This window comes from Crocodylus porosus, unplaced genomic scaffold, assembly GCF_001723895.1.
Source record: "Crocodylus porosus isolate Cpor-Errol unplaced genomic scaffold, CroPor_comp1, whole genome shotgun sequence".
Taxonomy (NCBI): domain Eukaryota; kingdom Metazoa; phylum Chordata; order Crocodylia; family Crocodylidae; genus Crocodylus; species Crocodylus porosus.
In genome coordinates, this window is record NW_017728910.1 from 19,286,519 (window position 1) to 19,301,411 (window position 14,893).

Sequence of the window (14,893 nt, forward strand, 5' to 3'; positions counted from 1 at the left end):
GCAGCATGGAATGCAGCCAGTCAGTTGGAAGAGCAGCATCCAGTCGGTAAGTCTGGGGGGAAGGGCAGATCGAGGCAACCACGGTGAGGGAGGGAGGAAGTAGGGGCAGGGGCAGGGGCAGGAACTCTGCGCTACAGTCGCATTCACTGCCCTGGCTGGGCAATACCTGCTCCTGCCCCACTCCCTCCCTTACCACGTGGAACTCTACCTGCCCCCCAGCCCATGCAACTTACCCCACCCCTCCCCAGACTTCCTGGCTACATATCGGCTATTGGATCTGTATAAGCCGATATGGCTGGTTAATAATTGGTCATCAGTATCAGCCAAGAAAATCTTTACCAGTGCACTCCTATTGAAAACCACTAGTATAGATATAGCCAGAGTGGACTACAAGCAGTTTCGGAGTCTTAAGAAATGTCACTTTTAAAAGTGAATTTCAGAATTGAAGACCTATTTAATATCTACTTGAAAATCTGCATTTAATTTTCGCGCTAGAGCCCACTCATCTTTCTACAGTAACTGTGCATCTGATCTCCATAACTCATGAGCAGGCATCCAGGTTTTCTGTTTGCCCCAGAAAAAACACTTTTTTTTGCCTTTTTAAGCAGAAAAACGTGGAAAACTGTGGGTTTCTCCTTGCAGGCTGGCAGAGTTCCAGCCTGCAAAGGGCTGCTTGGGGCTGGGAGGAAGGTGATCAGGCAGGGGACGCAATGTGCATGTGTACATAGCAACCAGATAGAAGGGCAGGGAAGTTCAGTGCCACTGCTGGGAGCCCTGTGCTGCCATGGCGAGGCACCCCCCTGCCCATCCGGCAGCAGCAGCACAGAGTTGTGTCCCCTGCTGCTACCAGAAGGGCGAGGGGTGCCTTGCCATGGTGGCCTGGGGCTCCTGGTGGCAGCACCAACCTTCCCCACTCTGCTCTGTCCTGCCACACCTGAAATGACAGCTTATTTGAATATATGCCATTTCTGGGATTACAACTATCAATAGCCGTAACGTTCTTACATAATCAAAGGGCACTATAGCACAGCCTAGCAGTACCAGTTACACACATCTGCATGACAGCAGGTCCCACCTGCTGGGCTACAGAACCCCCTGGGGGAGGGCAGCAAGGCAACCAGCATCTTCCCCGGCCCCCTCCTCCCACAGGCTCTGCTTCAGCTGTGTCACCCATGAGTGAGGGAGAGCTGGGCTCCACACTGTTCTTGACACAGCAGCCACCACTTCCCACAGGCATGGAACCCCTGGTCCGGCTGCCCTAGCAGCTGGGGGCCTCCTCCTGGCAACTGGAGGCAGGGCCTGGGGAGGCAGGGGGCTATGAGTTATGAGTGAGGGGTACCAGCAGGACTCGGGGGTTGATGGGCACTGGTGAAGGGGCTGTGGGTTGGACCAGTAAGGCTGGGGGGTGTGGGTTGGGAGTGAGGGGCACTAGCAGGGCTTGAGAGGCTTCAGGTTGGGAGCAAGGGGCACCAGAATGGCCCGGGGGGGGGGGGGGGGGGGGGGGGGGGGCGGCTGTGGGTTGGGCAGGCAGGGCCAAGGGCTTGTGGGTCAGGAATGAAGGGCACCAGCACGGTTTGGGGAAGGAAGGGAAGCTGTGGCTTGGGGGTAAGGGACATCAGTATGGGCAGGGCACCAGCATATCAGGGATGCTCAGTGCCACAAAGTGGGGGGGGAGGAAGGGGGAGGGGAGTGGGACAACCACAACTGGATTTGTGTCATGGTGAGCAAAGGTGGCAGAGGGAGATCTTATTTTCCAAGATAAACAAAAAACCCAAAATATACAGGTATTTAGAATTTATTTTATTTTAATAACCGAATCGCTTGTAGGCTTCCAAATTGCTTTAAAAATTGAAAATGTACCAAACAAAACATTGTGTTCAACTGATACCTATATAAGTGGTGTTTCATTTTACTTGCAAAAAAACCCACAGGGTTGGGGGGTTTTCAGAGAATTTATTATTCTTTTTTAATCAGAGAAAAATCAGGATTCCTGCTGATGAGCCACTTCAAAAGTTAGGAATCGGCTGTTAAATTGCAACTAGTACCTCTGCAAGGTCCTGCAGAGCCAGACTGCCGTAAATTAAACTTTGAATGAAATAGGGTTAAAGTTGCAAAAGTTTGACTACACTTGCATTGCTAAAGGAACATGCAGATATCCCACAGCTACAGATGAACCACATTTTCAGTTACAAGGGTTGGTCCCAATTTAAATGGCTGTCAGTGATGTGCTATATTTCATATTTCTACAATAGAAAAGAAATCCTATCCTCAAAAACATCCTGATCAATTTTAGCTAGATTCAGATTAATGAAAGAAATTGTGTTAAACTGTAAAACTATAAAAATTTACACAATCATGAATCACGACATTGTCATGCAATACTGATATAAATAATTAACTCTAAATATTGACATGTCTAAAAATTCACATTTTTGGTTTACAAATAAGCATATTTCCATGACATTTAAACAATCTGACAGCTCTCTATAGGTGAGCACAGTAAGTGTATTTCTCTTTCAGCCTCAGCCTTCAAAAATATATCTCAAGCAGTATTCTGAATGGTGTTTTGTGCAAATCTAATTTCCAAATGGCATCAGAATGGGTTGAGACAAATGGGAGACTGATTCATAGCTGGAAATTAATACAGTACTACCAGCCTCAAGTGTTTGAAAAATAATGAGTCAGGGAAGTGGGGGGGGGGAAAGAGAGAGAGAGAGGTTTAAAATAATAAATTTTGGATTCCTTTATTGGCCTTCAATGGTTTCAGTATTTGAGGAATATTCATTTAATTTTTTTCTTTTCTTCACAACCATTACAACTGGAGATTAGCTTGCGGGGAGGGGTGAGGAGGGGGCAAGGGATAAGATTCTCATTTAACTTCTCGATTCCAGTATTTAGGGGCTATATACACACCAAAAACAAATTTGGTACTCAATAAAACAGCAGGAGTTGGCAGTATTGTTAAACTGCTTGATCAAATCAGTGATTTGATCCCTGGACTTTCCATTTGCACCTTTGGAAGAATTATCATCTCCACCTACAACCCATCACGAAAGAGTTTCTGTTGAGTTTCTAAGGGGATACATTTGAAATTCCTGATTATTAAATAAAAAGGTAAGTTGTGGTTTGGCACATCTATTAGCAGCTAAAAAGGAAGGGAAAAAAAGCACTTGGTCTGTTGCTGCTCTTGCCCAAATACCGTAATGGACTACTACTGACCATGAAGAAAGATCTTCAGTGACACATCCCCATTTTGTGTTCAGCTCTTGAACTTCTCCAGCAGATGGGAGCTCCCAGGTTTACTAAACTCTGGAGAACAGCACCACAGAGAAGTAATTGTGTCCTCACTCACACACCTTGCATCTTGAATTTTCATGACTTCAGAGACACAGGACACAGTGCAATATTCCTACACTTTTAACTACCTACTAACAGTAGCAGCAGCTTCCCCTCATCATTCTGCCACCCATCTTTTTGGTAAAACTGAGACCCACATTTCATTTTAAAGGATGCGGTGTTCCTGGTCATTTTAATCAGTTATGTGGATTGAGGCTTGATGCTTGTTTAAACAAACTGTATGCTGAAGGAGCAGGCATACTGGAGCAACTGCTTCCCAAAGAGTCTAGGTTTCAGCTGGAAATGAAACACCCAAGGACTCAGCATCAGTCACTCCACACACGGATCCTGCAGCATGCACATTATAAGGCCTACATTAATAGTTTCATAAACTGACCCTCAACCTTCAATACTTAAAATGAGAAGATGAGCAACTCAGCCTTTGACTGTCTTCTGAAGAGGCCATGAAGAAAAAATCTGAAGTTGTTTCTGAGCCCACCCTGTGCACCATCCAGATATGGGAAATTAAATGGACTTTTGTGTCCCATTTAGCACATCTACAGGATAATATCCAGATTACTGAGGCAGTAAAAGCTCTCATTAAAAACTCAAAAGAAAAATAATAAATCAAACTTTGAGCTGGCCAGCTTAAAAATATTGTTGGAAAAGTTGCTATAAGTTCACCTTTATAAGGAATCAACCCGCACACCAATTAAAAATTTCTGAACAGAAAAGGTGGTATGAAGGGCTGTAAGACTTTAATTCAAATTAGAATACATTGGTATCCTTTCAACCTGTGTCATCTAACCATGTTCAGAGCAATCCCCAGTGATTAGAGCCTTCTGCATCCAGTTTACACTAGTTTTTCTTCTCCAGTGGCAGAACTTAATCAATGGTACCACAAAAGAAAAAAAATAACAGTATTGGGGGGGGAAGGGCGCAAAGAGATTAGTGCCAACATGGGCTTAGGTCTCTACGAACACTACCATTTTCCTCTCATGTAATGCAACATATAATTTGGCATTGGTTGTGGTTTATAGGCTGGGGATTGCTAAAAAGAAAGTTAACTATGTCATGTTTAGATTCAGATAGTTACTCACTGTTCTTGGTCTAGTTATGTCTCTATGTAAGAACTTGAAAAATCCATTCACCCACACACAAGTAGGAGGCTGTCTCTAGCGAGCATGGGAACGTAAGCCATCATTTTCTGCAGATGTTTAATTTCACATTGCTGCTTGAAAGAAAAATGGAGCAACAGCAAAGGCAGGCAATGGAATTATTCTCAAGGGAGAAACACCAAAACACAGAGGCTGGGAAGGGGAGGAGGAACAGTAGTGATAGCTTTCCTCCTTGCTTTCTTGCATCATCCAAGAAGTTCCAAAAGAGGGAAGAGAGCAACAAGATCTCTGCCCTCTTCTTAAGTCAGGAAGGTTAGTGGCAGAATATGGCTTTTTACTTTTCATCAACCCAAGGAGACCTGAATTTCAAGTCTGTCAGAGAATTACTAGCCAAATACTACTATGAAAAATTAACTTGTAAACAAGCTCTAGGGACAACACCCTTCCAAACAACTGAGTCTGCAATGTCCCACAAGTCATTCCCACTAGAACTTTATGGTAACCCGTCTCATTTTACCTTCTCTTCCTTTGGTCACTAGGCATCTAGCAAAAAGAAAAAGCCTCGGCTAATCAGGATTTTATTTTTTTTTTTAATTCTGTCAAATATTTCTAATGTAACCTTGGAACATATTTCACCTGTATGCCTCAGCTGCTTTTCACAAAAGGGACTTAGGAAAACAAATTCCTTGACAGTATGTTCTAGGCGGGCAATTGATTGATCCTATCGAGACTGGGCCCATCTATCCCACACCCACCACCAGGGGGCACTGGACAGGTATCTCATGAAATGATACCAATGGGTCTCCATGGAGGCTGGCCTGGGAATGCTGCAGGCAGGGTGTGCTTGGCCAGGCAGATGGGATGGAGCTGTGGGTGTGTGGGGAGTAGGGCCCAGGAGCAGGGGCTGGGATCTTGGGTCAGTAACAGCACAGGGCCACAATGTGGGGAGTGGACTGCGGCTCTGTCCCAGACCCTGGCGCAGCACCGTCACCGCCCCACGATCCTCGCCACCACCCACGGCCCCAGCCCATCCACCTGGCTGAGCAAGCCAGCATGGGTCCTAGGCCGGTCTCCATGGAGACCCTGGCAGCTCCATCCAGCGCCCCCCACCAGTGGGTTATGGGACAAAATGGGCCAGGGTGCCTGGGCAGCAGGTCCAGGTCCAGCAGCAGCCAGAAGGAGCTGCCACCACTGGAGCTGCAGGGAAGCCGAGTCCGACTGTGTCATTCCAGCCCCCTGTGGACCTGGGGACAGCGGGACAAGCCGCACATGCTACAGCCCAGGCTGCTCCGTGCATATGGACTGGGCAGAGCCAAGGGACCTACCGCAAGTCAAATAAAATCCTTTAGCAGGCCAGATCCCACTATTCTAGGACGATTCTGTCCCTCACATAATATAAAATTTGCCCATCCAAAGCACAGCTCCCCGACTCCTTGCAGGTCTCTGGGGAACAACATACTGAAACTCCCAGCAACTGTTCATCACACGCATCTTGACTTTCACCTTCAGGAAAAGTGCTAAGGACTGCAGCTTCTCTAATATTTTCTCAACCCCTCTCCAAAGCAGAACCTGCACCAGCACCACTTTTTTCCTATTCTCTCATTCAGCAAAAGGACAGATGCACTTGATGCTCCACTCTCCTACCCTACCCCACCCTGAAAGCATGAGTAGCTCAGAAGCTGCTTTGCTTCCTACATCCTCTCTCATGTTATTAGGTGCAGGAGTTGGGAAGTAAAGCAAACAACAGATCTGCACGCACACACACACGGAAGGAAGCGGTGGTCCCTATTCCAACAGAGCATTACAGGCTAGATAAAAATAAAATCCAGTGTTAACTTGGAAACAAAACATTTTTCCTTTTAAAGATAAATCTGTTTAAATTAAATCTGAAGTTGTAACAACCTACCTTAAGGCCTGAACTTGGTCAATTTTAATTTGATTTATATATTTGTATACAGAGTGGATTTGATTTAAATCACTGGTCAGAAAGTCTCGATTTAATCGCTGTTTTCTACAAAAAAAGTGCATTCTTGTTGTTTGATATCCTCCATTCATTTAACTTCTTGAAACTGCACTTTTAGAGAGTGTTAAGGGCTTGCCTCTGTGTACACAAACTTGCAGAGAGACAACAGGGCTAATGGGTAGGTAATCAAGTCTGTTATCTCTCTTCTCCATATACTGCTGTTAACAAGGATGTTATCTCTGGAGACACAAAACTCCAGAGACACAGAACTGAAACTCACCATCACAAAGGTGGCTTAATAAGGATCTTTTAGACTGAGCCCTGAGTCCCATTGAGTAGAGTTATTTTCTTTAATCTTTACTAATCTATAGAGTAGCCTCTGGGAACACCATAAGATCGGGCTCCTAATATAGTCCAGGGCATGTTGTTATTTATAACATTTTTCTTAAAAAGTTACATAAATATATTGTCTCAAATAGTATGCAATTATAGTCCCTGTTCCATGATGGTATCTTTGAGCATTAACGCATCTTAAATTAAAACTATTTCTATACAGTTTCCTTTTTTTATAAAAAGCATCTTAACAAAAATGGTTAAAAATATGATTAAATAAAAAAAAAAAATCTGATTTACATTTTTAAAATCCCTTTTTTTACATATTGATTTTTATCTACCCTGTTTGTATATTTGGGTGATACATGTTTGCTTTCAAAGGTTTAAACTGAACTAGCTAAGCTCTTGGAATAAGAATGTACTGAACTGCTAAACCAGTTTATGTTAGCAGTAGCCTCTCTGCAGACCCAGAAAGAGCATTTTCATTATTTTAGTTTATTTAACTACTCCAATTCAATGACTTGCAATTCACTCTAGACTGAGAATCTGACTACAAGTGGAAAAAGGCTTTCCTCCTCAAAACTATAAATAAAACCTAGGTGTAAGAAGATTAAATCAAATCTTAAAGGACATGGTAACAAGAAAAAAGTAAGTTCACCAACTACCATACAGATAATACTATCTTTGTTAAAGAAATCAATTATAAGTGCAAAACATACTTGAATAAGCTTACTTTTCCTTTTGTATCCAGCAGGTTTAAAATATAGCTTTATTTAACTAATCAAAGCAATTAATATGGTGTTTGCATCTTTTCACTGAATTCCAATTCTCATCCAAATACAAAATGTGTCACTGACCATTTTCTAACAAATAAATTTAAAAAATGAAGTCTGAATAACTATATATTAATCTACTTACTCAACTGCATAGCTATTTCTTTTTTTCTAACCAAAGTGATACACTTACTTAATTACATCACTGTGGAGCAACCAATCTTTAAGAAAAAACAGCTAAAAATTACAAATACAAAACGAGATCATAATCAATGATTTAAGTCAACATTTCCTACTTGCTGATTAAAGTTACTTATTTTACTCAATCAATTCACTCTACAGCATTGGGCAAAATTTTATTCGTTCTTGACAACTGGTTTTTTCAAACTATAGTATTAAACTTTTAACTACTACCTAGGCATTCATGTAACCATTGCTTTGGTATCTGAGAAAAATGTAAGAACCAAGATTTTTCTGGGTATATGTAGAGAGGGTAAAGGTTTGGGGACTGTTCAAGAATGTGCTCTCCAGCTGCCTCACAGTTCTTAGATGAATACAACATGCCTTGATAACATATTGAAAGTGTCCATAAAATGCCCACTTTCTTTTACACTTTTGACATACGCACCATGATTTATGCATTTTCTCATAACCTGTGAAAAACCATGGCAAAAAAATAATTTAGATTCTCAGCAATATCCCCATCTTATTTTCTAAATCATGATGTAAATAGTGTTTAGAGTGTCACAGGATTATTTCCTGATGCATCCTCAACTTCTGTTTTTTCAAAAGGTATGGCCTACAATCTCTACTCTACAACGAGGTTATGTCCTTTTTAGGGGTGGGTGCACTAATAAAGATTTTTTTGGCCAATACCAATGGCCAATTATTAGCCACCCATATTGGCCAATACTGATATGATTGCTGATACACAACCAGGCAGCTTGGAGAGTAGTGCCTAGCCAGTAAGTCAGGGGGGAGGATGGGAGGGGGACAGATCAACCACCCCCATGAGGAGGAAGGTAGCGAAATTGGGGCAGGGGCAGCCCAGCCGGAGCAGGATCGTGGGCAATGGCAGTTTCTGCCGCTGTGTGTGCCCCCAGGGGAGGCACAGGGGGCATGTTCCCCACCCCAGATTCGTGAGCAAGGCAAAAGCGGGCTTCCTGCTGCAGGCTCCGGGGTTGCACTGACCTCTTTCCAGAGCCAGGGCTGTACTCAGGGCAGGTGGCAGTGGCACTGGGAGGCGGCACTATGCGTGGGGTGGAACGGGACACTTGCAGCCACACCAAAATTTGCTGTAGCCCCACTTCCCAGCACCACTGCCATCCACCCTGCCCCTGCCCATCCTGAACACAGCCCCCTACTGGGAAGAGGCAAGCATAGCCCCCAGCCCTGAGCCCACAGCAGGAAGCCCACCCTCATCCTGTGCACAAATCTAGGGGACATGTACCCCATGCCTCCCCTGGGGGTGTGCGCAGCAACAGGAGCCACCACCCCGCATTGTAACTCCACCCCATGCCCTGCCCCAGCACCTGCCCCTACTCCCTCCCTTACCATGAGGGCCTCCATCTGCCTTCCCTCCCCCGCAGCTTTTCCCCTCTACAGACTTACCAGACGGACACTGCTCTCCAAGCTGCCAGGCTGCATTCATGCACGCAGCATTTATCGGTGACATTATCGGCCGACATGGATCAAGATATTGGTGCACCTCTAGCTCTTCTATAAATAAAGTGCCCGTCAATAATAAGTCAAAAGTAGAGGAGTTTTAAGAACACAGGAGCCTACAGATTCCCTCCTTTTCCCTCACAACCCCTCTCTTACATTCAACTATTTACTCCCTCTGAGGCTAGGAAACAAGGTTATTAGCAGCCAGGTGACTGCTATTATGCCAAATTTACAACTAGAAAGTCTGAATAAGTTATGCACCTTACTCAGAATCATTAAAGTTTGTGCTTTGATGGGTGGCCCCTCAAAGAAAGCATTCTACCAATGACTTTAGAGTTCAGGCAAAAGACTGACCATCAAAGAGTCTCAATGTGCATAACAAATCAGGCCACAGGATAGGGTCCATCTAAATAGTTGGGCCTGGACCAGTGACAACTTTATATTTATGAATGAAGATGAGCACTCAGTTTCACTCCAAGATACATTCTCTGAAGACATTCTTAACTAAAAGATAGGCCACTGACTCTAAGCTAGCTAACCCTCACTAGCACACTATAGCTTCAGTCTCAGGAGGCACATTAAAGTCATCAAACCTTCAGACAATTAAAGTAACACCATACTGGGATTTGTCCTAGTACTGAACAAGTGTCCTGTGCTAATACAATATCTTTTGGACTTAATTTCTACTTTGTAAAGGATAATTTCCAGTTGAGATAACAGAACCATATAAAAGCAGGGCTAGAAGAGATACCTCAGGAGGTCATCTAGTCATCTAAGGCAGGAACATCGCCATCTAAACCATCTTAGGCAAGCATTTGTCAAACCTGATTTTAAAAATTATGCAAACAGCCCTCTCACTTACCAGTCACCCAGGTTCCCTCTAAGGTGTGCATGTGCGTGGCCATGCAAAACTAAAAGTCTGGCCATGCACCAACTTTTCAAGGCCGCACACCAGGAGAGGAGCTGAAGGTAAGCTCTGAGGCAAGGTGGAGGCGGGGGCCTGACATGGGCTCCACTGGCTCTGGGGAACTGCTCCGCTCCCCCGAGCGAGGAGGCACGTGGCATCAGGCACAGGGAGTGGAGCACTTCCCTGGAGCTGGCAGACCCTGCAGTGCAGTTCCCCAGAGCCAGGGGAGCCTTACTCAGGGCAGGCAGCGGCTCCTCCCCAAGGTGAGGCAAGGCAGGGATGGAGGCTGGGGCTGGCGTGGGCTCCACCGGCCCCAGGGAACTGCTCCACAGGATCCAGGGAAGTGCTCCACTCCCCAGCCCTGACACCATGTGCCTCCTCACTCCCTGAGGTGATACAGGGGAGTAAAGCAGCTCCCCAGAGTCGGCGGAGCCCACACCAGCCCCCACGCCCCACTGCCTGCCCTGGGTGCGGAGTGAGGAGCTTACCTTTGGTAAGCGTCCCACGCCACACCGAAAGGGGGAGGCAGGACGGAAGTGGCGTGCTCACGGACTACTACTCCTTACAGGGAGCACTGCCCAAAACACAAAAAAACAAAATCTGGCACAAATAGAGCATTGCAAATGTCCTGCCAACTGGGAGAGGAAATAGGTGTTATATATACAGACCTACTGCACTCACAATTTCACAGAAAAAGTGAATTTGGCCATTGTCTGCACATACGCACACACACAAAAAGGCTTACTAAAAAGCTGGCTCCCCAGCAGGAGCCAGTGGTCCTCACAGTCACTGTGATATGGCCTCACAACCCTCAAAGCCAAGATGGTGGCCACCGCCTCACTGCTGACTGGTAGAGGACTGCCTGTCATGTGGCTCTGCCCATCTCGACAATCAGCAGCAAGGGACAGAGCTGCATACAGGCTTCTCAGCCAACCAAGGGTGAGAGGTTGGGCCACATGAACATCCAACTTGGCCAATCAGTAGCGAGGGGCATGGCCACTGGGGGCCCTCAGGCAATCAGAGGCATGGGAGAGCCCTCTACCATGATAAGCCAGTGAAAATGGTGGCCAGCCCCATGACTGGCCCATGAAATTGGTCGCCTGCCTCCTCAATTTCAGTAGGACCCTAGTTATATACATTCAAGAGATCCTCAAAAGTAAATCCTGTAGTTCACAAAAAACAAGTGTCCGCCCAAAAGTGTTTACATACTAAACCCCTGAGTTTGCTTCCTCCCACAGGGATTAAACACACACCACAAAAAGGAGGACTTTGCAAAATAAATGCCCAAAAGATTCCCCCCCAAAAATCAAATCTCAAATGTTTCCATAGTGGAATATGTTCTCTTCCCCAAAAACGTGATTATATGGTTACCAAAAGACCCCATAGGAGGCCAGAATCAAGTGTGCAGAGCCCAGGCACCAGTGTGTTCTGGAAACCCAAGAGCAGGGCTCCATTTGCACAATGCTGGCAGAGTACTTCCTCAGGGAGCCTGTCCAAAGGAATGAAATACAGCTTCCCGGTGTACCATTGTCCCATGCAACTGTACAGAGTCGTCACAGGCCAAGGGAAAGGGATAATAATGTATGCTTCCCAAGCCCACTTGTTCTTGTGTGGTTCCTAAGAGAATCCCAAGAGAGGTGGAGAAGGCTGCATACACACATCTCAGACCTCTGTCTGTACAGAAATGGGATATTTTGCATGCAGGTGGCCACATACAGGTCAAAGGGACACCTGGACTTTTAAAGCGATGGTAGAAGCGGCTGCCAAACTCACTCTTCCAGTTTAGGCACTCCCTTTCCCTCCCCAGTTCATCTTTGTTCAGGCATTTCATTCAGTGGCAGATTTCAGACATTTTAGTGACCAGATTAGACGTGTTGTATATATGCAAGCATTTCCTAAATATCTGAAAGCTGAATTCCTCTTCAGGAAAGTGGAACCAATCTTGTCCCTCTCCAATAACAATGCCATCTGTCTGTAAAGCAGCGGTGAGCAAAAATGGCAGATCCAGCTGGTGACTGGACTCTGTTTTCCAGCAGCCCCTGACCGCATTGCTTGGGCAGTTCTCCACAGAAACCCAAGGAGTGGTGGGGCCACAATAACAGGGGGCAGGATCTCTATGGAGACCTGCCTGAACCGTGTAGGCTGGCAGGGTGTGCAGCTGGGTGGGGGGCTGCTCCAGGACTGGGGCAAAGGTGACAGGATAGCCATCATGATCCACTGCCCTAGGGGTGTGCAGGCAGTAGACTGCAGCTCTGCCCTGGCTCCAGCTGACGCTGCAAGATCCCGGCCTCAGAGTACTGTACTGTTTACATTCAAGTCACATTTTGACAGTTCTTAATAGCAAAGATTTTCTTAACACTGCTGCCCCAAGGTGCAACTCCCCTTATTTCACTGACTCTAGAAAGCACTAAGGCACCCTACTCTACCCCAGCATCAGATACCACAAAGACAGCCATCAGAACAACATCCATTCAGGTTTTCACGATCATTTGATTAGTTCTCCACTTAGCGTCTCTCACTTAAATCCTATTACAAAACACTGAGTTGCAAAACACAGAAGTTTCACATGCAAGAATAAGAACACGGAACAGAGACGTAAGTCAAACTAAGTATCTAAGAGAGATGAAATAATGGATTCAAACATGGTGTGCTAGGACCAAAAAAAAGACAGACAGACAGACAGCCCCTCACATTTCTGGTGAGATTTAAAAGAAAGATTATTTTGTTGAAAGTTACCATAGTGCTACTCATGCTTTACAGAAAGACATATTCACACAGGGACCACATTAACCATCCCACAGACAGTCTTAAAGACAAGATAAAGTGCTCTGAAGCAAAACTGCTCTGCACAGTCCCCATCTATATAAAATGTTTACACTGCACAGTAAAGTGTCACATGTCAGCTCACCAGACAGTGGATTTCTTACCAATTTGATGAAGCTTTTTGAACAGACTCTGAAGATTAGAAGCAGCAAATCAACAAATTATCGTAGCAGTACATATGGGCCTAATTTAGGCTTGTGACATAGGAGCTAGTAGTCAAATAAAATATACTATACATACTGCACAGGGGGGGCATTATTTCCTGTTTCATTTCTAAAATTTTGGGTGACAATTTTGGGACACCTATTTAAAACACTATTCTTTCCCACATCCCTGCACAAGCTAGAATCCTCCATAGACCAAAAATATTTATTTTCCAATGACATTCTTAAGAGTGAAATACCAATCCCAATTTTTTCCTTAGAGCTGTTAGACACTTATGGCACCATAGCAGATACAGCTGTACAAATAAGGGACATGAAGCCAGCTTAAGTTTGTAGAATGTAAATTTATATGAATACTGTACTACCTAACATTTAATGACCTATAATTAATCAACACTCTTCCCACACTGTTTTTTATAATTTGGGCTACAAAGAAAACCTGGCAGTATGCATTGGATAATAGACACTTCTGGCGATATCAGAAGAGACTTTTCAATATAGCTATTGTGCCCTCTCAATTTCAGGTTTCATAATTTGCTAATGCAACCAAAGTGCACATGCTCATTTGGTGTGCACTGATGAGGATAGAGGCTACACGGTCTCACTGCATGAAGGTGCATAACCATTTTGTCTGCCAACATAAATTATCATTGAGAAAAGGTCTCAAGATGCCTGCAGGTTTAAACCACCGCTACCCTAATTTCAGCAGGGATTACACCATCATGCAAGCAGCCTCATATCAAAGACATACGAAGCCTACAACTTTTCTTCCTCTGCGCTCCCCCATCCTTTCCCCACCCCACTCCCCAAAAATAAAGAAACGGCAACCACGTAGCAGCAGCACGCATCGCCTGACAAAACAGCTTCAGCCAAACTGCATCGCACGCAAATCACTCTGATGAACCGATTGCAGGAAGCACGAGAAACTTCCACACCCCAAGACGGCTCTGGCCAAGAGCGCGTGTCAAAAGGTCGCTGGGGATCGGGGCGTGCCACCAGCGAGGCCCCCCCCCCCGGTCTGCATTCAAGAAACCTTAAAAAAACAACACTCACCACTCAGGTATCTGACAATTTATCTAAGGGGGTGGGGAAAGAGTCAGACCCAGGGGGGGTTTCTATCCCAGCCGGTTTGCAGGAGAGACAAACCCACCGCCACAAAGCGGCAAGGAAAACACGTTTCCTCCACGCCTGCTGCAGCAAAGCACGGGGGGGGAGGGGGAGGGGAGCCCCAAACCCGGGACGCCGGTGGGACCCGACGCGCTGTCAGGCCTGCGGCCTCCCGCGCCCGCCGCCGCCTCGGGCCTCTCAGGCCGCAAGGCCCGTCCCGGCGCCGCGCGACTCCTGCACCCCGCGCGGCCGCCCCGTCCCCCGCAGGCCCCCTCACCTGAGCGCTGGGAGCCGCCGGCCGAGAGGAAGGGCAGCCCCAGGGGCGGGGGGCAGCCGCGCCCTGCAGCGCAGCCGGACAGCAACGCAGCAGCAGCAGCGGCCTCCACACTCGGCCCCGCCCCGCGGTGGTACAGCCCGCCCCCCCGCGCAGCGTAATGGTTCGCTCCAGGGAGCGGCGCGAGCCTCCCCGCGGTGGTACAGCCCGGCCCCTCCCGCCAAGCGCAATGGCTCGCTCCAGGGAGCGGCGCGAGCCGGCTGTGCTACAAGCCCCCCACCACCCCTTCTGCGCACAACGCAGTGGTTCGCTCCAGGTGTCCCCCCACGGGCTTCGGGGCTTCGCGGGGGCCGGGGGTACCTGCCGTCTCCTCGGGGTGCCGCGTCCGCCTCAGAGCCCCCTCCAGGCCGTCAGCAAACGCAGGCGCCCA

The 14,893-nt window shown here is 46.6% G+C and overlaps 1 protein-coding gene across 1 annotated transcript in view; it reads right to left on the reverse strand.

Moving 5' to 3' along the window:
- GNB4 (G protein subunit beta 4) overlaps positions 1 to 14,600 on the reverse strand; it is a 50,888-nt gene extending 36,288 nt beyond the window's left edge. Inside the window, exon 1 of the mRNA XM_019532763.1 lies at positions 14,467 to 14,600. The gene's annotated coding sequence lies outside the window, so the exon portion shown is untranslated. The remainder of the gene's footprint in view (positions 1 to 14,466) is intronic.
- Positions 14,601 to 14,893: the final 293 nt, after the last annotated feature.